The following is a 23,028-nucleotide window of genomic DNA, read 5'->3' as shown; positions in this document are numbered from 1 at the left end:
TTTCTCAGAGGTTTATTATAGGATGGCTTCAAAAGATCTCAGCTATGTGGGAGACATGCATGGATCTAACATAATCTAAGTTAAATTAACAAGTATCTGTTGTTGACAAAATGCATCAGGGTACTCAACCCTGTTCATGTCTCTGGCAACAAACTGCCTTGAAGAATTATGTTGATTTTCACCAGCGTGAAAATGAGCAGTTGCAGGCACCCTTTTAACAGGGGAGGAAAATGAAAGATATGCTCAGCCTATGAAGAGGCTGACATTGTTGGGCACAGTGCTGGGAAGCCAAGTAAACCTGAAATCCAACCATCACGGAACACACTGAAATCATTAAGTGTGTATGGATCTCTGTATGATTACTCTGGCCAGGTGGAAAAGGTTCGTTTACTGCCTGCTGTAGGGAGTTTAGCTGATAACACTGAAGAGGGAAGAAGGGTGTAAGATAAGGTACTTTTTCATGTGCACTAAGGCCATTCCTCAAGAATATAGGCCAATAGCCTATATGGCCCACCTCTCGATTTCTGACAACAGGTAACCAAAGTGACAATACTTTTAATTAACTATTTTTAACAATGTGTTCACAGTCTTTTAATATTATATTGGCTATCCCATAATAATGTGCACTTAGCATTTAACTTGTTATGACTTCAGTCAGTGAATACATGCTTAATTACAAATAAACACAGGTTGATGTTTGGTTCTAAAATGCTCAAACTGTATCTGCAAGAAAGAGTATGGATGGAATAACTGAAACTAATAGAAGATAACTCATAAAGGAGGCTGATTATTGAAATTCTCCCTTCTCCAATCCCTAGTCTTTCTGTCCTCCACCTAAGAAACTCTTTATCATCCCTCAAATCCCGCTATACTATCTCTCTTTGAGGCTTTCCCCAACTCTAGTAAACACTTTCGTGTTTTGCCCTTTTTTTAAAAATAATTATTTTTATTTTAAGATTTATTTATTTATTTGAGAGAGAGAAAGAGAAAGGGAGGAAGGTTAGAGGGAGGAGGAGAAGGAGAGACAGAGTTCAATCCCAGGATCTTAAGATCATGACCTGACCCGAAACCAAGAGTCAGATGCTTAACTGACTGAACCACCCAGGCTCCCTTTGTCTTATTTTTATCACAACACTTTTCTCATGTTTTATGATATTTCTCTTCCAACCTTGCACCCTTTAAGAAGAAAGCCATATCATTGATAGAGTTGGTATATGGTTGTTAAAAAAGGGCTCTGCAACCAAACTTCCTACGCTCAAACCCTGGTTCCACAGTTGTGTGAACTTGCTATAATCCTTAATATGATGTGCAAAATGAGGAAAATTGGAATATCTACTTGCTCATTTATTGTAAGGATTCAAAAAAATAATAACATACAAATTCTTTGAGGAGCACAGGTTCAGGGAGGTGTTTGGCATTATTTCTTTTTCTTTTAATATCACCGCTAGCTTGTTTTTTTTTTGTTTTTTTTTTTAAAGAATTAAGGCCTTTGGATTTTTTTTTTTAAGATTTTATTTATTTGACAGACAGAGATCACAAGTAGGCAGAGAGGCAGGCAGAGAGAGAGGGGGAAGCGGGCTCCCTGCTGTGAGCAGAGAGCCTGATGCGGGGCTGGATCCCAGGACTCTGGGATCATGACCTGAGCTGAAGGCAGAGGCTTTAACCCACTGAGCCAGCCAGGCGCCCCCACCGCTAGCTTGTTTAAGGTCAATAATGACATACCGTGATTGTGTATAAAAAAGAAGAAGAAATTCCCTAACAAATACACTTCTAAGGTTTCTCTTGTCAGTTCTCCAAATAGTTGTGATTAAATAAGGAGCATATATGATGAAAGTATGTATTCAGGGACTGAGCTCGATTGCCCCCTTCTCCCACATTGGAGTTGCTTCAGTGAGCCTCCAGTTATTTCCCTGAAATATTTTATAAGAAATTAAAACTACTTGTAAACATACTTATGCCCTACAGAGTTCTAAAATAATTCAGGCAAGGAACAGTGGATATGAATGGCCAGGTTTGTATTAAATGACTTTCTTCAGTAATGCTTTGATAAATTTAGGTACAGCCTGGGAAGCCATAAAGAATCTGCTTCTCCTCAGTCACTGAAAACTCCATTAGCTGGCTTTCTTGGGTTTTGGTCATGTACACTTGGTGCTTGTTCCTGCTCTGCCTCCTTGTGAACCTCTCTGGTAGTGAATGTCCCAGAAAAGTTTTCACCACATGCACAGGGAGTGGGGACCCCGGCATATGTGCAGGGAATGGACACCCATGCAACGCAGTCTTCTCATCCTGAGAAGGCCCCATCCAGCTGGGACCACAAACCATTGAGACTCTGACCAAAATGTATTCAATCCATTCAAATAATTCTGAACATCTACAAAATCCTAGTGCTATTTCAGGGGCTAAGAATCCAGCAGTGAACTCCCAGAAGCAAAAACAACTAAGCAGACCTTAAGGAAAACAAAGTCGATTTGAAGGTGGTGATGTACTATAGAGACAAATGAAGCAGAAAAGGAAGTCAGATGGTCCTGAAGGAAATGGCAGTAGATATTCAGTTTTAGATGGGAGAATCAGGGAGGAACCTGTGGGGACTTGAGATTTTGTGTAAAGGATTGAATGTTTTCATCCTCCCCAAACTCATATAATGAAACCCCAATCCCAATATGATGGTATTTGGAGGTGGGACCTTGGGAAAGTAATTAGGTCATGAGGGTGGAGCCTTCATAAATGGGATTAGTGCCCTTCTATGAAGAGACCAGAGGGTTAGTTAGCTTTTTTCCCACCATGCAAGGACACAATGAGAAGCTGGCAGTCTGCAATTTGGAAGAGGTCTCTCGGTAGGTCCTGACCAGGCTAGCACCCTGATCTTGGTCCTCCACCCTCCTCCAGGACTGTGAGAAATAAATGTTTGTTGTTTAAGCCCCCCATTCTATAGTAATTTGTCACAGCAGCCTGGACAAATTAAGACCATGCAAACAAAGTACAAATATCAATTTTTTTTTTGTATTTTTGAAAAAAGATTCTGCTCTTCTTTGGTGTGACTTATGTCATGGATAACCAACATTCTGAAACATTTGCCTATTTAATAAATTGTCACTAATGAGAAATATTTTCCATTACTTTTCTGCTTATAATTAGATACAAATCCCTCAGACAAAGAAGAACCCAAGAAATAATAAACAGAATATGAGATGCCTGGGTGGCTCTGTTGTTGAGCATCTGCCTTCTGCTCAGGTCATGATCCCAGGGTCCTGGGATCGAGACTTGCATCAGGCTCCCAGCTCAGTGAGAAGCCTGCTTCTCCCTCTCCCCCTCCCCCTATTTGTGTTCCCTCTCTCATTCTCTTTCTGTCAAATAAATAAATAAAATCTTTTAAAAAAATTTTTAAAAAATAACAACTTATGAATTCAGTAAAAACTAAGTTTCTATTTATTAGCTTTTCAATAATAACTCCCAAAGCAGATCACAAAATGTGCAATAAATTATTTTTATGTTTGGGACTATTTAATAAGCAAAGGAAATGTTTTAAAGAAATCTCTGGTTGCTCAAAAAATCGAAACAAAACATTGTAAACTGAAAAGCTATTCAATTTCGTCAAGCCTCTGTACTCTGTAACAGATCACACAAAATCTTCTTTGTGGATAAAGCCCCAATTTCTGAGATTTTGAAAGATGCTTATGGTTCTGAGAAATGAATACACTGATCTCTAGCGAAAAATGGAAGAATCCCAAACCTCATCAGAGGCAACAATTCAAACTATTACTGGAAATGAACAAAAAGTATACCTTTGAAATATACAGTTTTTTTAAAAAATAGAAATTGATTTAGATAACTCAGCTTTCCATTAGTGTTTCACAAACTTAAATTGTCTTGCTTGACAATCACCTGAATGCTTTTTAAAACTGCTAAGTGTTGGCTCCAATCTCAAGATGAGAATTTGAAAATAGAACCAGGGAATCTGAATGAGAATCAAGTACCTGGGAGATTCAGATCCAGGGGTCTTCAGACAGAAAAGATTTGGCTCTGAAATGCAATGAAATCAAATGATTCACTTTTGGATCTTTTGAAATCAAAAGATCCACTTCTATATAAGGAAATATTAATGCACTCTACACACAACCTATAAATATTTCCACACATTTTTTTTTTTAAATCAAAAGTGGCTTTATAACTAACAACCTGCACTTTAACTCATAAAACTAGTCCTTTCCATTTGGAGATTATTAACAGGCCAGTTGGGGAAAGGACCTCTTTCCCATCCTTTGGTTTCCATGATGACACATCTTCCCTAAACCATCCTAGCATCAGTTGGTCCTCACTTCCTCCCTCCTTGTGGAAGAATGACTCATCTGACTGGTAAATTGAGGAAAAATAGCTTTCCTGCTTTGTTCATGGTCTCCATTTTGTTTTTCTAAGAGCAAACTCCCCACAAGGAGCAGGATTCCTTTCTGTTCTTCCAAACCTCAGTCTCTCTTGGGCAGCACCAACCTTCCCAGACTGTGGGGAAAGGTCAGGGGGCGGGTACATCCCAGGCAACATCACCTGTAACGGAGGTCAAGTCTACTTACTTTGAATCCAGTCAACAAGTCTGTGAGGCTCTCACACTGGGCTATAGCCTGAATCTAGTTTCTATCAGTAACAGACCATATTTTGTCCTCTTTCTCCCACACCTTTATTAGTTCTTATTCATTCAAAATAAGGTAGGGGGAAAAGGGATGCTATTTCTCTGTCTCCCTTCAGAACCCTGATAGTCAGAACAAGGGCTCTTGTCCTATACATGCAGACATCAGAGTAGCATTAATCATGGATCCAAACACTAAAACCAACAAGACATGTTTATCCCATTTTATTTAAAAACAAGCCTAAAAAGTTTTATTTTTTTTTTTTTATCATTTCAGTCATCCAATAGTAAAAGAAAAAAAAAAGGAACTAAAAGTAAAAATTCATACTATCTAAATCACATTTTGGAATGTTGAAAAATATACAAAAAATTTGTAGGTAATGAGAATATGATGTATAACTAACTTGCAATTTCAACTTTAAGACATTTACCCAAATCTCCAAAGTTTGTTCAACTCATCTCTTATCCATCTGATTTGGACTTATACCAATGTACAAATATTTAGAATATTTTGACAGAATAGCATTGGGAAGTCATTTAATTTCTCCAATCTTCAGTTTGTTTTTTTCTGTAAAATGGGAATAAAAATTTACCTCTCTTCTTATAAAGCTGGAGTAGAAATGAAATGGGAGTACATATCATAGTGATTCATACACAATAAAATAATATGTCATTATGAATTGTTACATCTTTTGTGAATTAGTATACTGAATATTCAAGAATTTGCTTTTTTTTAAAGTCAGGGAATCATGTAACACTGCTATATGTATTTTCTCAGATTAAATAGCAATGATTTATTGAGGAAATCCTACACATATTAGGAAAGGTGCTATGTGTTCTATGGATAATGAAGGAATAGTACCTGCTTCTTGTGTTCAAGAAGTTTTTGTAAGAGAAAGATACAACACACATTGGGAACTAAAAGTAAAAAGAGAATATGAGAGTGGATTTTGTGTAATAAAAGTCATAAGGAAAGAGGAGGCTGAAGAAATAAAAAGGGAATAGACTTGATTTTAAAGACAGCCTAACCTCTCAAATAGATTGAGGAGAGCAGGTGGATAATTTCAGGGGAGGCGAACACATTGGCAAAATTAGACAGGCATGGACATGGTGTGAGTACCTGAGCAGTTGCTCAAGCTGATTTCTGCCCTCAGGTAAACAGCTCACTAAGCACTATTCTGTTTCTTCAAGGTAAACAAGGGTGCCTAGCAACTTCTCAATTATGGTTTTTGGTAAGAACGAGCAAAAGTATGATTTTAAAAATCTCTATAAAATCTCTTTAAACTGTCTTTAAACAACCTTCCAATTTGCTATACTCCTAGCATAAAAGTTGTTCCATAAAACAAGCTTGAATTTTAGAAAACTGAAGTAACTTGTCAAAGATCCCACATTGGGTAAATAATGGTAAGGAATCCAAACCTGCTTCAATTTCTATGTTTGACCATATGTATAGTTTACCTCTGGTCACATTGCCTGTTGATGAGGGTGAAAGTTAGATTTTATCATGAAGCTAGAAAGTATACCTCAACCACAGTTAACATATGTGATTCAAATATTTCACTATTCTTATATCATCATTCTTACGATAATCTATATCTGCTTATGATAATCTGTATGCTGCTATCAGTCTAGCAGCATACAAAGAAAGCGCACCTCAGCCTGGGACTCAATAAGACTTTGTTTATTGGCGATAACTAACTGAACATTCTAGCTTTTATCTTATTTTCTGATGACTTCTTCCAGCCACTCAGGCCACAAAATTATTCTGAGCCATTTGTTAAGCCCGTTTTATGCTCACTACATTTATTTTCCTCAAGCAGTAATGTTATGAATATTGACTAAGTGCTTGGTTGATAGCCTGGAAATAAATATCTTTACCTTATTTAAATTATCCCATTTTTCTCTGTCTTTGAAGGAAAAACAAAGCTAATACGGAGTAGTAATTAATACTGAGATGGGACAGGGCCAAGTCCAATGTCAAGGATCCTAATTCTCACCTACAGAGTAAGACTTATTCATCATTATCCTAGAAAATTTGGGGGAAGATTATCTTAATTAGGAGGTACAATGCATAAATATTCTCTAGCAGCATATAGGGTTGAGAGGAAGGAGACATCTCTCATTTATTTACTTAAATTTAAGACAAACTTTAATTTTACTTAGTTCTGTTTAATTTTATTTAACCAAGTTCTGTTTAACCAAGAGAAGGTGAAGAGAATGAAATAATCGTGTAATTAACTCAACTTTTAACCCTCTACTTGGAACTTGCCTCTACTGTTTCCTGCCAGAGATGAGAGTGAATATGACCAGCACTCACCCATATTAGAATAAGGCACAAGAAGAAGCAAGTCAAGGAAAGGATAACCAGAGTTGGTCAATTCTTATCCTTTATCCCTTCTTATATGTGATGTTGACCTCAGACCAGCACTCTCGATATCTCATAATATACAATGCTTTTGAGACATCAGCAGACTGTCTATGGCTTACTGTGCAAAGCATAAGCCAAGCCCATGAGCAAAGAGCATGGCACTGTCAGGAAGTGCTCCCTACTAACACCATTATAATGAAGTGAGCAAAAGCACTGTAAGAGGAGGTAGCTCATGGTGTAGCTGTCACAGAACACAATTTCAAGCCATTCTTACCCATGTGAAATATTTCCCTCCATTCTCAGCTTGAGAAAATTCATTGAAAGGAGCTGACAGACTTTCCTTAAAAATAATTATTCCAGGGTTTAAATTGTCCCCTAAAGAATAGACATATTCAGGTCCCTCTGGAGTGTGGTTGTCTTAATGGAAAAATTTCTCCACTCACCTTAGACAGCCATTGGCAAAAATAGTTCCTATTATTGTAAAATGTGTGTTTTTTAATATATTAGCTAGGCAGGTCAACTCGAACTTCACAAAGAATTTGCATCTATAGAATTTCTTTGCTGATTCTGCATTTTCCCTTGAGTACACCTATGAAATGCAAAGCTACATGTTAGTTTCATTGTTGATGTATTATAGAAGAAATATACAACAGTATTGAGGCCAGCTTACTATTTGGAGCATGATATTTTTAGTCTAAAATCTTATTAGGGACCTGGAACTTTTGTGCAAATTTTTAACGAGGTACATTTTCAAAAAGAGTTTAAGCTATACAATCACCTATTGTCATGAGGAATGCATCTGGCTAATTCTCTCCATGTCTCCTTGAATATTTGCAGCAATAAGAAGGTGTTATTCCCTCTTCTCACTCAGGTGATGTTTAGAAGCCTCTGGTAATTTCTTCAATGCACCAGTGATATTTAAGAATTGCTGAATACAGTGAAGACAGATGTGGGATTTGGGTATTTGTGCCTCAGTCTTCTAATTATTTTATCATTCTCCATTTTCCCCCTGTAATTTGTTTAAATTTGAAATCACATCACCAATTTACCTCATTTCTGCCAGGTCTTCAATATTTCTTGTCTATTTATTAGAGAGTTTCTGTGACCAGGTCATTAATAACTACGAGTTTACTGACATGTAAAGTCATTCATACTTAATTCTATTCAAATGGATGTCTGAGAAAGTACTTGACCTCAAAATATACAATGTTGATTGTACTAATCCAAAGACCATGGAATATTTCTTCATGTAACTTAGAGATTTAGAAAAACAAACAAACAAAATTTAGCCCTCATAAAGAAGCTCAGAATGGGAAAATGTGAGCCACAGCTTCTGAAGTTTGTGGTTCATTCTAATTCCACTGTTTGGTTACTCATAAAGGAGACAAGTTACTTAGCCTCTTTAGTCAAATTTCCTCATCTGTAAAAGTGGTTAGAAAAAAATATCTATGAACTATCTGATATGTGGCAGAACCCAACCTAGTACAAGTTGCAACACAAAATATTCATGATCAGTATAAATAAATTTGTGTTTTGGACAGCTCTATTCATAGTGTCTGGGATCCTTTCTACCAGAAGTTATTTAAGAGGGGAGACTGAAGTAATCATTAGAAAATTTGAATTACCATAGGGTTCGTGCCCTGTCTCCAAACTATTCTGTCTCAATGTTACTTGACCATTTTGAAGATCTGTGAGGTTGGTATGATGGTGATCTCCAATGTGGGCAAGGAAATGAGGTTCAGAAAGGTTTGGAGATTTGCACAGGACTCAGCCAGAAAGTTTCAAGGGCAGATCTGATTTGACCTATGCTTTTCTATCTGCAAAACTCAGTGTTTCTTAGCCTCAGTATCATTCTGCCTCTACAAGCAAGCTCTATCATTAATTCGCAAAGGGACCCTCTGTACCTAATTATTTTATTATGACTTATATAACATGAGGGAATTTGAGGGTATAGATTTTCATATCTTCTTAGCCAAATAAATAATTTTTGGTTTTAGAGTTTTTTACACACACATTATTTATTGTTTATTATTACTTGAGATGTTTGTTCAATCACTTGAGATGAATATGGGCATGCCTCTAACAAGATACATGACTCTTCCTCCCTGCTATTTAATTTCATCTAAGTAAAATGCATATATTAGTAAGGGTCAGGAAATATTTGAGTGTTTATAGCAATGATCTTATGCATGTCAATTTTCCTCCTAAATCCATACAAATGCAGGAATTGTTTCATCTAGTGTAAGACTATGCCATTTGTTCTCTTTGAATAAATTATCCAAAACCTACTAAGCATCAATCTTGGTGGGTGTGATGGGCATTGATGACTGGGAAAGTTTGGTACTGTTTCATATAGACAGGTCATCCTAACTGGCAAGAGAACAGGGCAGGAAGAACATTTTCAAGCTACAATGGAAATTTCATGTCTGTACAAAATAAGAATCCTAATGTTAGTTTAAAAGTCATTAGCTGTGGGGTGCCTGGGTGCTCAGTCTGTTAAGCATCTGCCTTCAGCTCGGGTCCTGATCCCAGGGTTCTGGGATGGAGCTCCACGTCAGTTCCTTGCTCAGCAGCAATGCTTCTCCCTCTGCCCCACTCACCCCAGCTCACTCATTCTCTCTCTCTCAAATAAATAGGTAAAATTTAAAAAAAAAAGTCATTAACAGTTCAGCACTAAGATGGTTTCTTCACTGAGCTGGCCGATACGGTCTTTCAGGTGAACCTTCAAAATGTTCCCTAACCAATAGCACATAGTGATAGTGCCACATGTACAAACCACTGGGAATACTTACTTTATAGTGGGGCAAGTAAATCTGTACAACTCCTTTATAAAGCAATTTGACCTTATATGTCATGAGATTTGAAACACTTCATTCTTTTGTCTCATTAATCCTTCTCTTAACATGCTACCCTAAGAATATAATTCTAACTATATAAGCAACTTAATACAGAAAGGTTTTATTAAATAATTTTTCAAATACTAGAAAAAATGCAAATACCTTACATGTCCTAAAATCAGGGTAAATAATTTATACACACACATTTATAGACTGTAATGTAGGCATTAAAATATTTATGAAGGATCTGTGAGCTAATATAAAAATACTTATGTTCTAATATTGAATTTAAAGCTACATAAAATTTTGTAATTTTTAAGTATTATTTTGAAGATAAAGGAATAAATTTATGTGTAGAAAAGTAAAAGTAGATAGAAAATATTACCAGTCTTATGATTCAGTGGGTCTAGGGGTATTTTCTTCATATTTCTTTCTTTTTCTGTATTCATAAAATTTCTGTAATGATTGTTCATTACTTTTTTTTTTTTAAAGATTTTTTATTTATTTATTTGACAGAGAGAGATCACAAGTAGGCAGAGAGACAGGCAGAGAGAGAGGAGGAAGCAGGCTCCCCGCTGAGCAGAGAGCCCGATGCGGGGCTCGATCCCAGGACTCTGAGATCATGACCTGAGCCGAAGGCAGCGGCTTAACCCACTGAGCCACCCAGGCGCCCCGTGTTCATTACTTTTATAATGAAAAAAATATACTCTTTTTCAACACTCAGTTATGTTTTCCAGTGAATTCCAATCTATGATGTTTTTAGACTTAAGTTCAGTTTTATGATTACGAATATATGTATATATAAAAAAGTTTACACACTGTTTGATCATGCCTCAACCCAGTGGTTCTCAAGATAAGAGGAGCTGATTTTGCTTGCCTTCCTGCCCCTGGGATGTTAGGGAACACCTCGAGATACTTCTGGTTGTCACAACTTGGGAAAAGATACTATTGGCATTTAATAGGAAGAAGCCTGGAATACTGCCAATTGTCCTATCAGGCAGAGGACAGACAGCAGCCACAGTGAAGCATTAGTTAACGCAAAATATTAATAGTGTCAGGGTTAAAACACCTTGTCTAAAACAAAATGATTCAAAATTAAATCAGTTCAAGACAGTTGTGGAACTAGAGCAAACAATTCTAAAATTTGTATGGAACCACAAAAGACCCTGAATAGTCAAAGCAATTTTGAATAAGAAGAGCAAAGCTGGAAGTATCACAATTCTGGACTTCAAGTTATATTACAAAACTATGATGATCAAGACAGTATACCACTGGTACGAAAACAGACATAGATCAATGGAACAGAATAGAAAACCCAGAAATAAAACCTGCAACTATATGGTCAATTAATCTTCAATAAAGTAGGAAAGAATAACCAATGGGAAAGATCGTCTCTTCTATCTTTCCCAACACTTAGTGTTGGGAAAACTAGAGAGCAACATGCAAAAGAAAGAAGACAATTTTCTTACTCCATACACAAAAATAAATTCAAAATGGATTGAAGACCTAAATGTGAGACCTGAAACCATAAAAATCCTAAAAGAGAAAACAGGCAGTAACTTCTTTGATATTCAGCTATAACAATTTTTTCCTAGATAAGTCTCCTGAGGCAAGAGAACCAAAAGCAAAAAGAAACTATTGGGACTATACTAAAATAAAAACCTTCTGCACAGCACAGGAAACAATAGACTAAACTGAAAGGCAGCCTATGGAATGAGAGAAGAGACTTGCAAATTACATACCCAATGAAAGGCTAACATCCAAAATATATAACGAACTTATAAAACTCAACACCCAGAAAACAAATAATCTAATTTAAAATGGGCATAAGACACAAACAGACATTTCTCCAAAAAGACATTTGGATGGCCAACAGACATATGAAATGATGTTCATCATCACTTACAATCAGGGAAATGCAAATCCAAATGACAATGAGAGATTACCTCTCACCAGTCAAAATGGCTAAAATCAACAACACAACAAACAAAATGTGTTGTTGAAGATGTCAAGATGTCAAGAAAAAGGAACATTCATGCATGGTTGATAGGAATGCAAACTGGTACAGCTACAGTGGAGAACAGTATCGAAGTTCCTCAAAAAGTTAAAAATAGGGCACCTGGGTGGTTCAGTTGGTTAAGCAACTAACTTCAGCTCAGCTCCCAGTGTCCCGGGATCAAGTCCCACGTTGGGCTTCCAGCTCCACGGGGAGTCCGCTTCTCCCTCTGACCTTCTCCCCTCTCATGCTCTCTCACTCTCTCTCTCTCAAATAAATAAATAAAATCTTTAATAAAAAGGTTAAAAATAGAACTTTCCCTAAGATTAGTAATGTCACTACTGGGTATTTACCCAAAGAATACAAAAACCCTAATTCTGAGGGATACACGCACCCCTATGTTTATAGCAGCAGTATTTATAATAGCTAAGATATGGAAGCAGCCTATGTGTATTGATTGATGAATGGATAAAGAAGATGTGGGGTGTATGCGTGTGTGTGTGTGTGTGTGTGTGTGTGTATACATATACATATATATGTGTGTGTATATGTGTGTGTATGTATATATATAAATATATATTTTATATATACACATAATTCAGCCATAAAGAAGAATGAAATTCTTTGCAATGACAAAGATGAAGCTAGAGAGTATAATGCTAAACAAAATAAGTCAATCAGAGAAAGACAAGTATCATATGATTTCACTCATATGTGGAATTTAAGAAACAAAACAAATGAGGAAAGTGAAAGAGAGAGAGAGAGAAACTAAGAAACAGACTCTTAATTATACAGAACAAACTGATGGTTACCAGAGAGGAGGCGGGCAGGGGCATGAGGTAAATAGGTGATGGGGATTAAGGAGCACACTTACCTTGATGAACACTGGGTGTTGTATGGAAGTGTTGAATCACTATATTATACACCTGAAACTAATATAATACTGTATGTTAACTAATTGGAATTAAAATAAACACTTAAATAAAAAGACTATTGTGGAAACTCAGAGAAGTTTTTTTATCAAGACCTCTGAGTAAATTGTCTATCCATTATCTACCCATCCCTTCCATAAGGATCTAAGGTTATAGAAGTAAGTGCTGCGCCTACATGGTGCTTGAAATTTAGCAAAAGAGAAACATAGAAACCAAGAGTTTAATGTAGTTTGAAGTGCTAAGATAAAGTGCTTTAGTTTAACAAGTTCTGTTTTAAGTGTTGGACACTTAATCCAACTCAGTGGTTCAAGGGGGGATTCTGGAACAGATGGCTCTGGAGCTGAGCTTAAATGATAAGAAGGAGTTAATCAGGTAAAGACCCATGGGATTTGTATTCTAGAAGAAGGGACATTCAGAGTGCAAGCAAAGGCATGAAGCAGGAAACAGCATGAAGTGCTTGAAAAGTAACAAGTTTGATAGCAATGGAGCATAAAATGGGCAAAGGAGCTCATGAGGAAGAGGCAGAGAGGCCTCAGAGCCAGAGTGTCTTTTGCTGCTTGAGGAAGCCAAGACCTGCTTCTCAGAGAACAAGAATATGAGCCAAGAGTTGAAGACTGAAAAAGCATTTCCAGGAGTATGAGGAGGGAAGAGCATTTGGGGAGAGAGAACAGTATATGCAAAGATGTGGCAGCTGGAGAAAGCATGAGCTATTCAAGGAACCTCAATAATTCCTTGTGCTGGAACAGGAAATAGCAGAAGGAGGAAAAGAAGGCAGTGGTCCGATCCCATCTTTGTATCAGACTCAAAGAACATGGAGATTATACGCTGTAGGTGATACAGAACTATCTTGAGTATGAGCTCAATCCCCCCCCGCCCCGCATTTGGGAATACTTCAATTGTGAGAATATGAAGTAGATTGGAAGAGAAAAGGATAGGGATGAGGTTAAGATGAGACAAGGATATTGATGTAAAGAGTCCATCAAAGATGCAGCTGAGAAACCCACAGATAAGAATTTGTTGAGCCTCCATTATATACTTTCTACTGCTCTGGACCTGATAGAAATTTAAGGAAAATTCACTCTGTACTAAGGCAGAGTGGTCCCTTTTCCCAAACTGAAGAAAAGGTGAATTATACAAATGAAGCTATTTGGGGAATAGTGCATGAAAGTTTACTATTATTGTGTGATGTTGTACAACATACATCAGGACTGATTGAATTCAGATTAGGGGTGAAAGGTGGTAAGAATAAGTTCTAGTATGGGCTTATAAGGAGAGATATGGGTGCATTTGGGTAAAAGAGGCATTGTGGGAGAAACAGAAATAAAATGTGAGTCAGAATCTAAAAGCTGGGATCAACATGAGTTTTCCTCGATAATGTGAAAATAGGTTGTATCAATTGTCAGTAGTTGCTAAGAATGAGTGATGCCAAATGCTAAAAATGCCACTCAGATTCAGCTCAAAGGTCACCTTTGTGAGTCCTTCCTGAAACTCCCCATCTTCTAAATGGGACTGACTACTTGTCCATATGGTACCCTCTAGGAAGAGGGTACACCAGCATTCTTGCACAGATGTGAGACCAGGGCAATTTGCTAAACTGATGCGTTTGCATGTTCATTTGTATGTAAACCCCTATTAGCCAAATCTGTGCTTCCCGTTCCCAATTACTAGCACAGCACTTGGTACACAGATCACATTTAAGATCCTTTCTTTCATGGATGATTTGTTAAAAGAAAATGACATGCTCAAAATTGTGTCACTTAGGCCAAGTCATCAAACCAGGGCTAATGGCTCAACTAATTGAAGTTTCAACCTCCCCCAGAAATAAGTTATAACCTTTCAGAATTTTCTTTTCTTTTTCTTTCTTTCTTCCTTCTTCTTTTTTTTTTTTTTAATAAGTATTTGTATTCGCTCCAGCCCATCGACAAGGAAACTGAGTGTTGGAAAGATCAGGTCATTAATCCAAAGTCACCCAACAAGTAAACAAAAAAGCTGGAGCTTAAATTAAACCCACATAGATTTGAGTCAGGAATTTTCTGATAAGCACCAATGAGGCACTCTATCACATGAACGTTCGCCATCCCCCAGAGGAAGATGCCTTATTTTGTATAACTAATACCTTGGTCTTCCCCCTAAGGAAATTGACTCTGCCTGGAACCAACCTTTCTTTTGCTATTAACTCCCTGCCCCACTGTCCTTTCTATAAAAACCTTCCATTTTGTATAACTCCTCAGAGATCCCCTTTACTTGCTGCATGGGATGCTGCTTGATTCACGAGTCACTTAATAAAACCAACTAGACCTTCTTATTTACTTGATTGAGTTTTTGTTCTTTGTCAGACTGAATGAATGACTATGTTTAGTGACAAGTATGAGAGATGTGAAGGACAAAGACGGCCATGATACTAATGGTATAAGTAGTACTCAATAGTTGTTGAGCTCTCTGTTCCAGTCACTAGGCTAAGCAGAACTTTAACAAATATTTAATTTATTTCTCAAAATAATCACAATAATCAATGAGGTAGCTACTATTATTCTCCCCATTTTACATGTGAGAAAACTGAGGTCAAGGGTGGTTATAAACCTTGTCTGAGACCATGAGGCCAATGTAAGGCAGAGAGGTACACTGACTTTAAATCAGTACCTTACTTTAAAGAACGTGATCTTACCCAGTATTCGTATATTTTCATTTTCTTTCTTTTAAAGATTTATTTATTTATTTACTTATTGTGTGTGGGGGGCATGGGGACAGAGGAGAGAAACTCAGACTTCATGGTGAGCATGGAGCCCAAAGTGGCGGTTGATCTCATGACCCCAAGACCATGACCCGAGCCGTAATCAAGAGCAGAATGCTGAACAGACTGAGCCACCCAGGTGCCCCTCTATATTTTTCATTTTCAAGAGAATCTAGATTTAAGATGATTTTATTAAGAAAAAAAGTTTGTTGATTCAATGTATTTGCCCTACACCCAAAAGGCTCAATATAATGCAATACTGTGAGGACCAGTATAATTGGTCAAGTTGAAATATGTCTTTATGTCTTTAACAAATACAGTAGCTAAGGGTTTATAAATTCAGTGGAAGAGGCATAATGCCACCTGTCCTAGTGGCAACAAAACCTAAGCTGAAAATCAGTAAAAGGGGGCAACTCAGACTGTCTAGCCCAGCACTGACTCATTGTGTGACAAAATCATGTGGATGACTTAATTTATGTAAGTAACTCTAAATTGGCCTAGACATGTGGAGTTAGAGGAAAAGACATTTTATTCAACAAACACACACATGCTAATTCAAATTATTTGTTAACTTGGCAGATAATTTCATCAACCCCCCAAAGAGGTACTCAATTCCTGTCCATTCAATGAGACTGAGGGCTCAGAAAATCTAGACAAGTTTCCAAAGAGCAATATCTCACCAATCTCAGACCCCTTCTCAACAGGTTCCTTTACTGCCAACTCTAGAACAGGGATTGGCAAATTACAGTGATGCAAATCTGTCCTGCTGTCTGTTTGTATTCTCTGCAGGCTTAGCATTGTTTTACATTTAAAAGGATTAAAATTTAAAAAACATAATATTTTGTGACATAAAAATTTTATTAATATTCAGATTTGCATCTCTCTCCAGAAAGTTTTATTGGAACATAGCCATGAGCATTCATTTGTGTATTTCTGTGTTACAACAGAGTTGACTACTTAGACTGCTTGCATGGTCCACAAAGCCTACAGTATTTACTATAGAACAGAAGGCTGACCACTGCTCCAGAATAAAGCTCTGCAGGTGCCAAAGACCTCAGTGAATAACACATTGCTCATATCACGTGTTTGGCCTCTCAGATTTGTGGCTCTTAAAGTGTTGCCCCTTGACAGCTGCATGAGGCTAAAGTGAGAAGTCATTTGAAATTTAAATTCTCAGACCCTCACCTAGATATACTGAGTCAGAAACATTGAGGGTAGAGTCCACCCTTCTGTAGTATATAACAAGCCATGAAAGTGATTCTGACACACAGTAAAATTTGAGAATCACTGGAGTAACTCAAGGAATTTGAACATGTGATTCCAAAGTAATTACAAGGAAGGCATTTACTGGCTCCTAATTGTGCTCCAGGCATGGAGCTACATATCTCACTTATATTTTGTATTCCCTACAACAATCTCAAAAAGTTGGGTTTATTAAACTCATTTTACAGAAAAAGGAACTGAAGCTCAGGAAGGTAAAGCAACCTGTTCAAAGTTACTGAATTAAACTTGAAACTAGATCTGTCTGCTATATATCCTACACACTTGCCCTTCTTCTTACTCTGCTCTCCTGATCGTGTCTGAGGAGAAAGCAGCGCCTTCCATTCTGAGGCAGCTGCCCTGTTTTATGCCAGACCTTGGCATTCCCTTAGTGAATATAAGCACTCTGAATTTCACAGAATATCAACCTCAGACAAGACCACTCTGTACTTTTGATGGATCAAGACATAAAAGCAAGATCACTCTATCATCGTATGTGAGAAGAGGCAAAAATATAAACCACAAAAATGACCAAAGTTTCCCCATCCTAGTTACTGCAGCTTGTCTCTTTGCCAACTGCAGCTCTAGCCTCTGTCTAGTCTATGCTACTTATAGAAGAGATTTATTAAGATCATCATAGAATTAGGCTGGCTTTTTTACTTTATTTAATCCAGAGCAAAGCCCCAGTTCCAAAATCATAATCCCCCAACAGAAGTGCAAATGCACTAAGTCCGTTCTCATATCTCCTTACTGAGCTGTTCCACTGCTCTCCACAGAATGGATTCCCCCTCTCCTGCAAAAAGCAATGAGGCCAAATTACTCTACCACAGGTGTGGTCCTGATAACCTTTGGCTGGAGGCCATTGAAATGTACAACTTCTCCACCTTCATCTCTCCTCCCCACTAAGATTCCAGCTCTCTGCTCCTAGCTGAGGTGGAGAATGAGTTCTCAAAGTAAGCAAAACTGAAAAATAATATTCCCCAAACCTGTCAGTACCAAGTACATTGCCAGATATGAAGCAGACCCTTGGTATCTTAAATGGGTTAAAGGACTTTTAGAACCAAGCTGATTACAAATGATGATTTCAGGAAACTGCTTTAAAATATGTGTGTCTGTGTGTGTCTGTGTGTGTCTCTGTGTGTGTGTGTGTATATAATATTTCATAGCCTCCAGTTTCTGTCAGTCTTTTGATTCAATGCCACCACCATCTTCTTTCAACCTTCCTTGAAAACTTCCAATGGGATGGGATGGCTGTTCTCTTCAAATCCCTTTCTCTTCAAAGCCCTTTCTCCCTCTCATCAGACTCTTTTTTGTCTTGGATTAGTTATTCAAGTTTGTACTCTCATCAAAATGCCCTTTTGTCTTCTATGTCCCTTCACACAGTAGGTGCTTGATACATATGTGTTTGATTTCACATGTAAATTTAAGGCTAGGGGCACCTGGGTGGCTCAGTGGGTTAAAGCCTCTGCCTTTGGCTCAGGTCATGATCCCAGGGTCCTGGGATCAAGCCCTGCATCGGGCTCTCTGCTCGCCAGGGAGCCTGCTTCCCCCTCTCTCTCTGCCTCCTCTCGGCCTACTTATGATCTCTGTCTGTGAAATTAAAAAAATAATAATAAAAAAAATAAATACATTTAAGGTTTTTTTCCCCCAGTTATAAAACTGAAAGGGCTACTTTCCCAGCCAAATCAAAGCACATGTAAGATGGGCTTTTTCAGCTTACTGCTGGATATCTCATTTAGAATTATTTCTTATGGTCATGGGGTTCTAATGAACAGCTGCTCCAGATGCCTTTGGTATGTGGGTATCTTTACTCTGAAGTGGGATTTTGATCTGAAATCTCCCTCACAGAAAAAAAAAATCAAAATCAAAACAAAACAAAACAAAACAAAAACCAATGCAGCCAACTAATCAACAGTTTCCAGGCTACCATGGAAACTTGAAAGAGGCACTGGAGGCCCTCAATTATGCAGCCTAAGAAGAAGTACACAGGCACCATTATTCTATGAGAGTAAAAGGCACTCACACTGTAATGTTTGGAGTGTCTTCTTATGGTAGATAGTGTGGATAATTACATAATCAAGAAGAAAGAATAAAACTGTGTTAATTCCCTTTGACACTCTCTGTTGAATTCTGCATTGTGGACCATGTTCCTGTGTTGGCATATAGAATTACCTCACCCAGAGTCCTGCATATGGAAACTACATAAGGACCTTGCTGGCCTATGAAGATGATACACTTCTCTTTATCCATAAAAATCCAGCCTAAAAGTCAGCTCTTCCAGGGAGGCATCTCTGATCACTTCTAGCTCTTCCATTTGGACTTAATTACTTTCCATTCTTCTTCTGTATCTTGGACTTACTTATACTGATCTATCTACTGTAATGTATTGCCTTTCCTATATATTCCCCATCTACCTAAACAAGGGAGAGTTCTGTGAGGTTAGAGACTATCTTTAATTCATCTTTGTATCCTGGGCCTTGCAAAGTGCCTGGCATATTGCAGACAAGGGAGAAATATTTTCAAAGACAAGCCACTGCCAAAACACAAATGGCAAAGTGATGCTCATTATTGATGGGCACATGAGAATACATTATACCACTCTCTGTACTGTGCATCATATGATTTTCCAAAATGAAAGATTCAAAATAATTGAAGACCTTGCAAAATGTCAATATACCTATCCGAATTGTTAAGTTCCCACCATAAATGGTGCTACCATATCTGTAACTACAACCTCTGTGTGTTTTCCACTTCTTTTTTTCTCTCAAGAAAGATATTTAAAACCTAACAATGTTGTCCTAAAATAAAATACAATTATGATATCTCGGAACAAGTGCAGGCCAAAGGTATTATAGTAAACATGAATTTCTGGAAAAACTGGAAATTGACAGTTCACATTAAGTATTTTATTGAGAAGGGCAACCCATAGATTTTTGCCCTGTTGTCTGTCACCTGAATTGTTCCAAGAGCATAACTAATATTTCTGCTTCCATGATTTTACTACAGAATTCATCTTCACCTACACCCAGATTGAACCCCTGAAACAGTGGTCTGTCACATTGCTCACTTTTCTCCTCAAACTTGAAGACTTTGAATCAATGGTTCTTCAATGGTTGAAGAATAAGTAGATACTCTTAGCATTGAACTTCAAGCCACCTCTTCAGTTACATCTCCCATTTCAACGTTCTGACACCTATGTGTGTGAATGCCACTACCCTTATCCATGAACTTGAGGGCACAACTCATGCTCTTTGCTTAGCCTAGATTTTTCTTCTTCCCTTCTCTAACTTGGGAAGTCCTTCTCACATTTCGAAGTCCTGTATAACCATTTCCTTCCGGAATGTACCATTCCATCCACGCTTCTGCAGGCCATTTCTCTCTAATACCCAGCATTTATATTCTTCTGTCTTGTTTGGTAAATTGTTTCCTTTCCTAGAATGTAAGTTCACCGAAGGTATGTTCCTTTAATGTTCATCTTGCACACCTTTCTACCATCCAAGCCTACCAGAGAACACTACATGCATTTAGAATTCAACAAGACATATATTATATGCTAAATGTATGAAATAATAAGATCCATTTTCTGAGTGTTCTTCATAGTTTTCTTAATGAGTGGATATGTGTAAAACCTCAAATCATCATATTAAAATCCCTTTAGCCTCTTGAATCCTTTTTATAAATTGCTTTTGTTTCCTAAACCATGAATTTCAACCGAAGGAGAATTGTATTTTAAAAATGAGGTTTTATCAAAATCAGAATCTAATTTAGGTGGGAGTGGAAATGTTTCTCTTTATTCTTTTTTACCCATGGCTAATTTTCATTAGCCATTGTAGATGATAATACTATGTTAACATTGCTTTATCCCAACAAAACCACAGACCCTCTCATTCAAATAGATTCAGAACTACTTTCTAAGTAAATCAATGTATAGTCATACTAGAGAAAATGCTCCATTCTTGTACCAGCAAAGAATCATTGCCCCTGAGGATAGTATAAGAGTTCAGTGTGGCCTAAAAGGATTTCACGGTTCTGCTCTGAGCTTCATCTTCATTTCTCCACCAAAAAGAATGGTTAATTCCCTGGCCTTATTGTGGGCTGTATTTTCTAGAGCAGTCAGTGAGAAGTTTGGCAGTCTACATTGGGATAGCCTTTTTGGGAATTTTTATCATTTGTAGGTAGAAAGGCTGAGGGATAATAATAGTTTGTGGCTTTCTCTGTATTTTTGTGCCTTTTTCTTATTCCTCCACTTGGCTGGTGGTCAGCTACTCACTGGATACTACCCACAGCCTGAGAATACACAGACAGGAGGCTTCTGCCATAGTTCTCATTGTCTTATTGAGTCTCACTGTTGGATTCTACCTAGAGTAGGTATTTATGGCCATTGAGTGTACATCACAGAGAGTCAAAATGCAGTGCAGGTCTCAGAGATAAAGAAGTTCAGGAGACCACTTGGCTTGGCTGCTTTTGTTCCAATTTGCCACCAGTCTATGATATAGTCAGTAGACTGGCTTAGCTCACTTACATGCCATGCTTGGATCCCACACTTGGGTTGGAGTCGACACCTTGTAGAAATTGTGTGGTTGTTGTGTAATCTTTCCTACGGATGTATTTCCCCCCAGAAATCTCTCAGGGTGTTAGTGGACTGTTTAGGACAAGATATCAGAATTCAGGACATTTCCCACATATATTTTCATTCACTCTCTTTTTCAATACTAGAGAAAAGAAATAAGTAGAAAGTGTGGTATGGTAGAAAAACTATAACCATATGCTGCTTGGTAGTCCTTGGTTTTGGTCCTGTCTTTCCTCCAGTTAGTTTTGCCTCTGGTAGATCAGTTAACCTCTTTGGGTTGTAGCTGTTTCCTATGTAAAATGAAAGAGTTGAACTAGATCAGCATTTTCTAATATGTACTTCAGAACAAAAAATGATAGTCTTGACAAGTAAAATGGGTTATACCTCATGTATGGTGGTACCAGCATCTTTGAATATTAGCACGATGGTGACTTTTATATTGAGCCCAAATTGCCCCCAGCATATTGGACATTTTACATAAGAGCTATAAAAATGTAGATACATCATCTATATGTATGTTTATGCATAGAAATATCAAATCATTTATGGATATGGATATTAGTTGAAAATGAATATGGATATCCACCCCACAAAAGACATTTCAGACTAGCACAAAAATCTGTGATTGTAGTTGAGGGAGTCAGGTTTACAATTCTACTTTTCATATTGTTGGAACTCAAATTTGAAGTTTTCATGTGAAAATCTTCAACTTTAAGTGACATAAAATAGAAGTTAAGAAGAAAAGCTGAGTCATTTGCAGGGGTTTTAAACCTAGGGACTTTGACTTTAAATGCATTCATTATCAACATGGGCAATAAAAGAATAAAAGTGCTACCTTATAGCACTGGGAAGGTTGACTTCCTCAATACCCCCATGGCTGTTGTCATTCAGCAAATGCTTCACCTGGCTATGAGACCAAGCCCTCTGGAGTATTATCCATTAAATTTGGGGGCTATTGCTCAGCCAAGTTCAGAAAACAAAAACTAATATGGTGACAAAATTTAACAAAGGGAAACTATTCCCATGACAGAAATTGAAATGATCTCATCTGCGTTTTATTACAATACCAGCGTTAGAAAACTGAGGCAGAATCTTGAAACAATGCAAAGGTTGCTCTGTAGCACTTGGAGAAGTTTGCTGGTGCATTGTTTTCCTTCCAGGGGTTAAATAAAATCACTGTGTAATATGAGAAAAGGAAGAAACTAATTTCTGAGGTTTTACTTAATCCCATGACAACATTGTTCTCTTGTGTGCCTAGGCAGAGCTTGTCACAGAGTGAGAATATTTACAAGAAGATATGAAAATTACATGGGAACTTATGTTTTTACAGAGGTCTAAATAGTTAGAACCTAACAAACTCACTTTGTTTAAAAAAAAAAAAAGTCTTCCTAAAGATAAGATACATTGACCATTATAACATATTAACAGAAACAACCTGTATACCGGATGTAGTTTGGGATGATGTCGTTGTAGCCATCAGGTCTTAGCTCCTGTAGTTAGAAAGATGAGAAGCATGGCAGGCTTAAATATTTCCATCATCTTCCAACATTACACACAACATGAGAAGTGAACAATCATAAAAAACTCGGCAATAAAAGGTTCTTCCCTTATCTGGAAGGAATATTAGCAAGTGTCTTAAGAACTACTTTCGTTTGCTTGGGAAGATAGGAGAGCTTAGATGTAGAATTGACCTTGGATGCTGAGGTTTAAATAATT

The 23,028-nt window shown here is 37.5% G+C and overlaps 1 protein-coding gene across 2 annotated transcripts in view; it reads right to left on the bottom strand.

Moving 5' to 3' along the window:
• LOC111149101 (potassium voltage-gated channel interacting protein 4) overlaps positions 1 to 23,028 on the bottom strand; it is a 1,200,286-nt gene that overhangs the window by 199,553 nt on the left and 977,705 nt on the right. The window lies entirely within an intron of this gene.

This window comes from Enhydra lutris, unplaced genomic scaffold (assembly GCF_002288905.1).
Source record: "Enhydra lutris kenyoni isolate GAN:26980312 unplaced genomic scaffold, ASM228890v2 scaffoldscaffold21, whole genome shotgun sequence".
NCBI classification, from domain to species: domain Eukaryota; kingdom Metazoa; phylum Chordata; class Mammalia; order Carnivora; family Mustelidae; genus Enhydra; species Enhydra lutris.
This window is presented reverse-complemented; position numbering and strand designations above follow the sequence as displayed.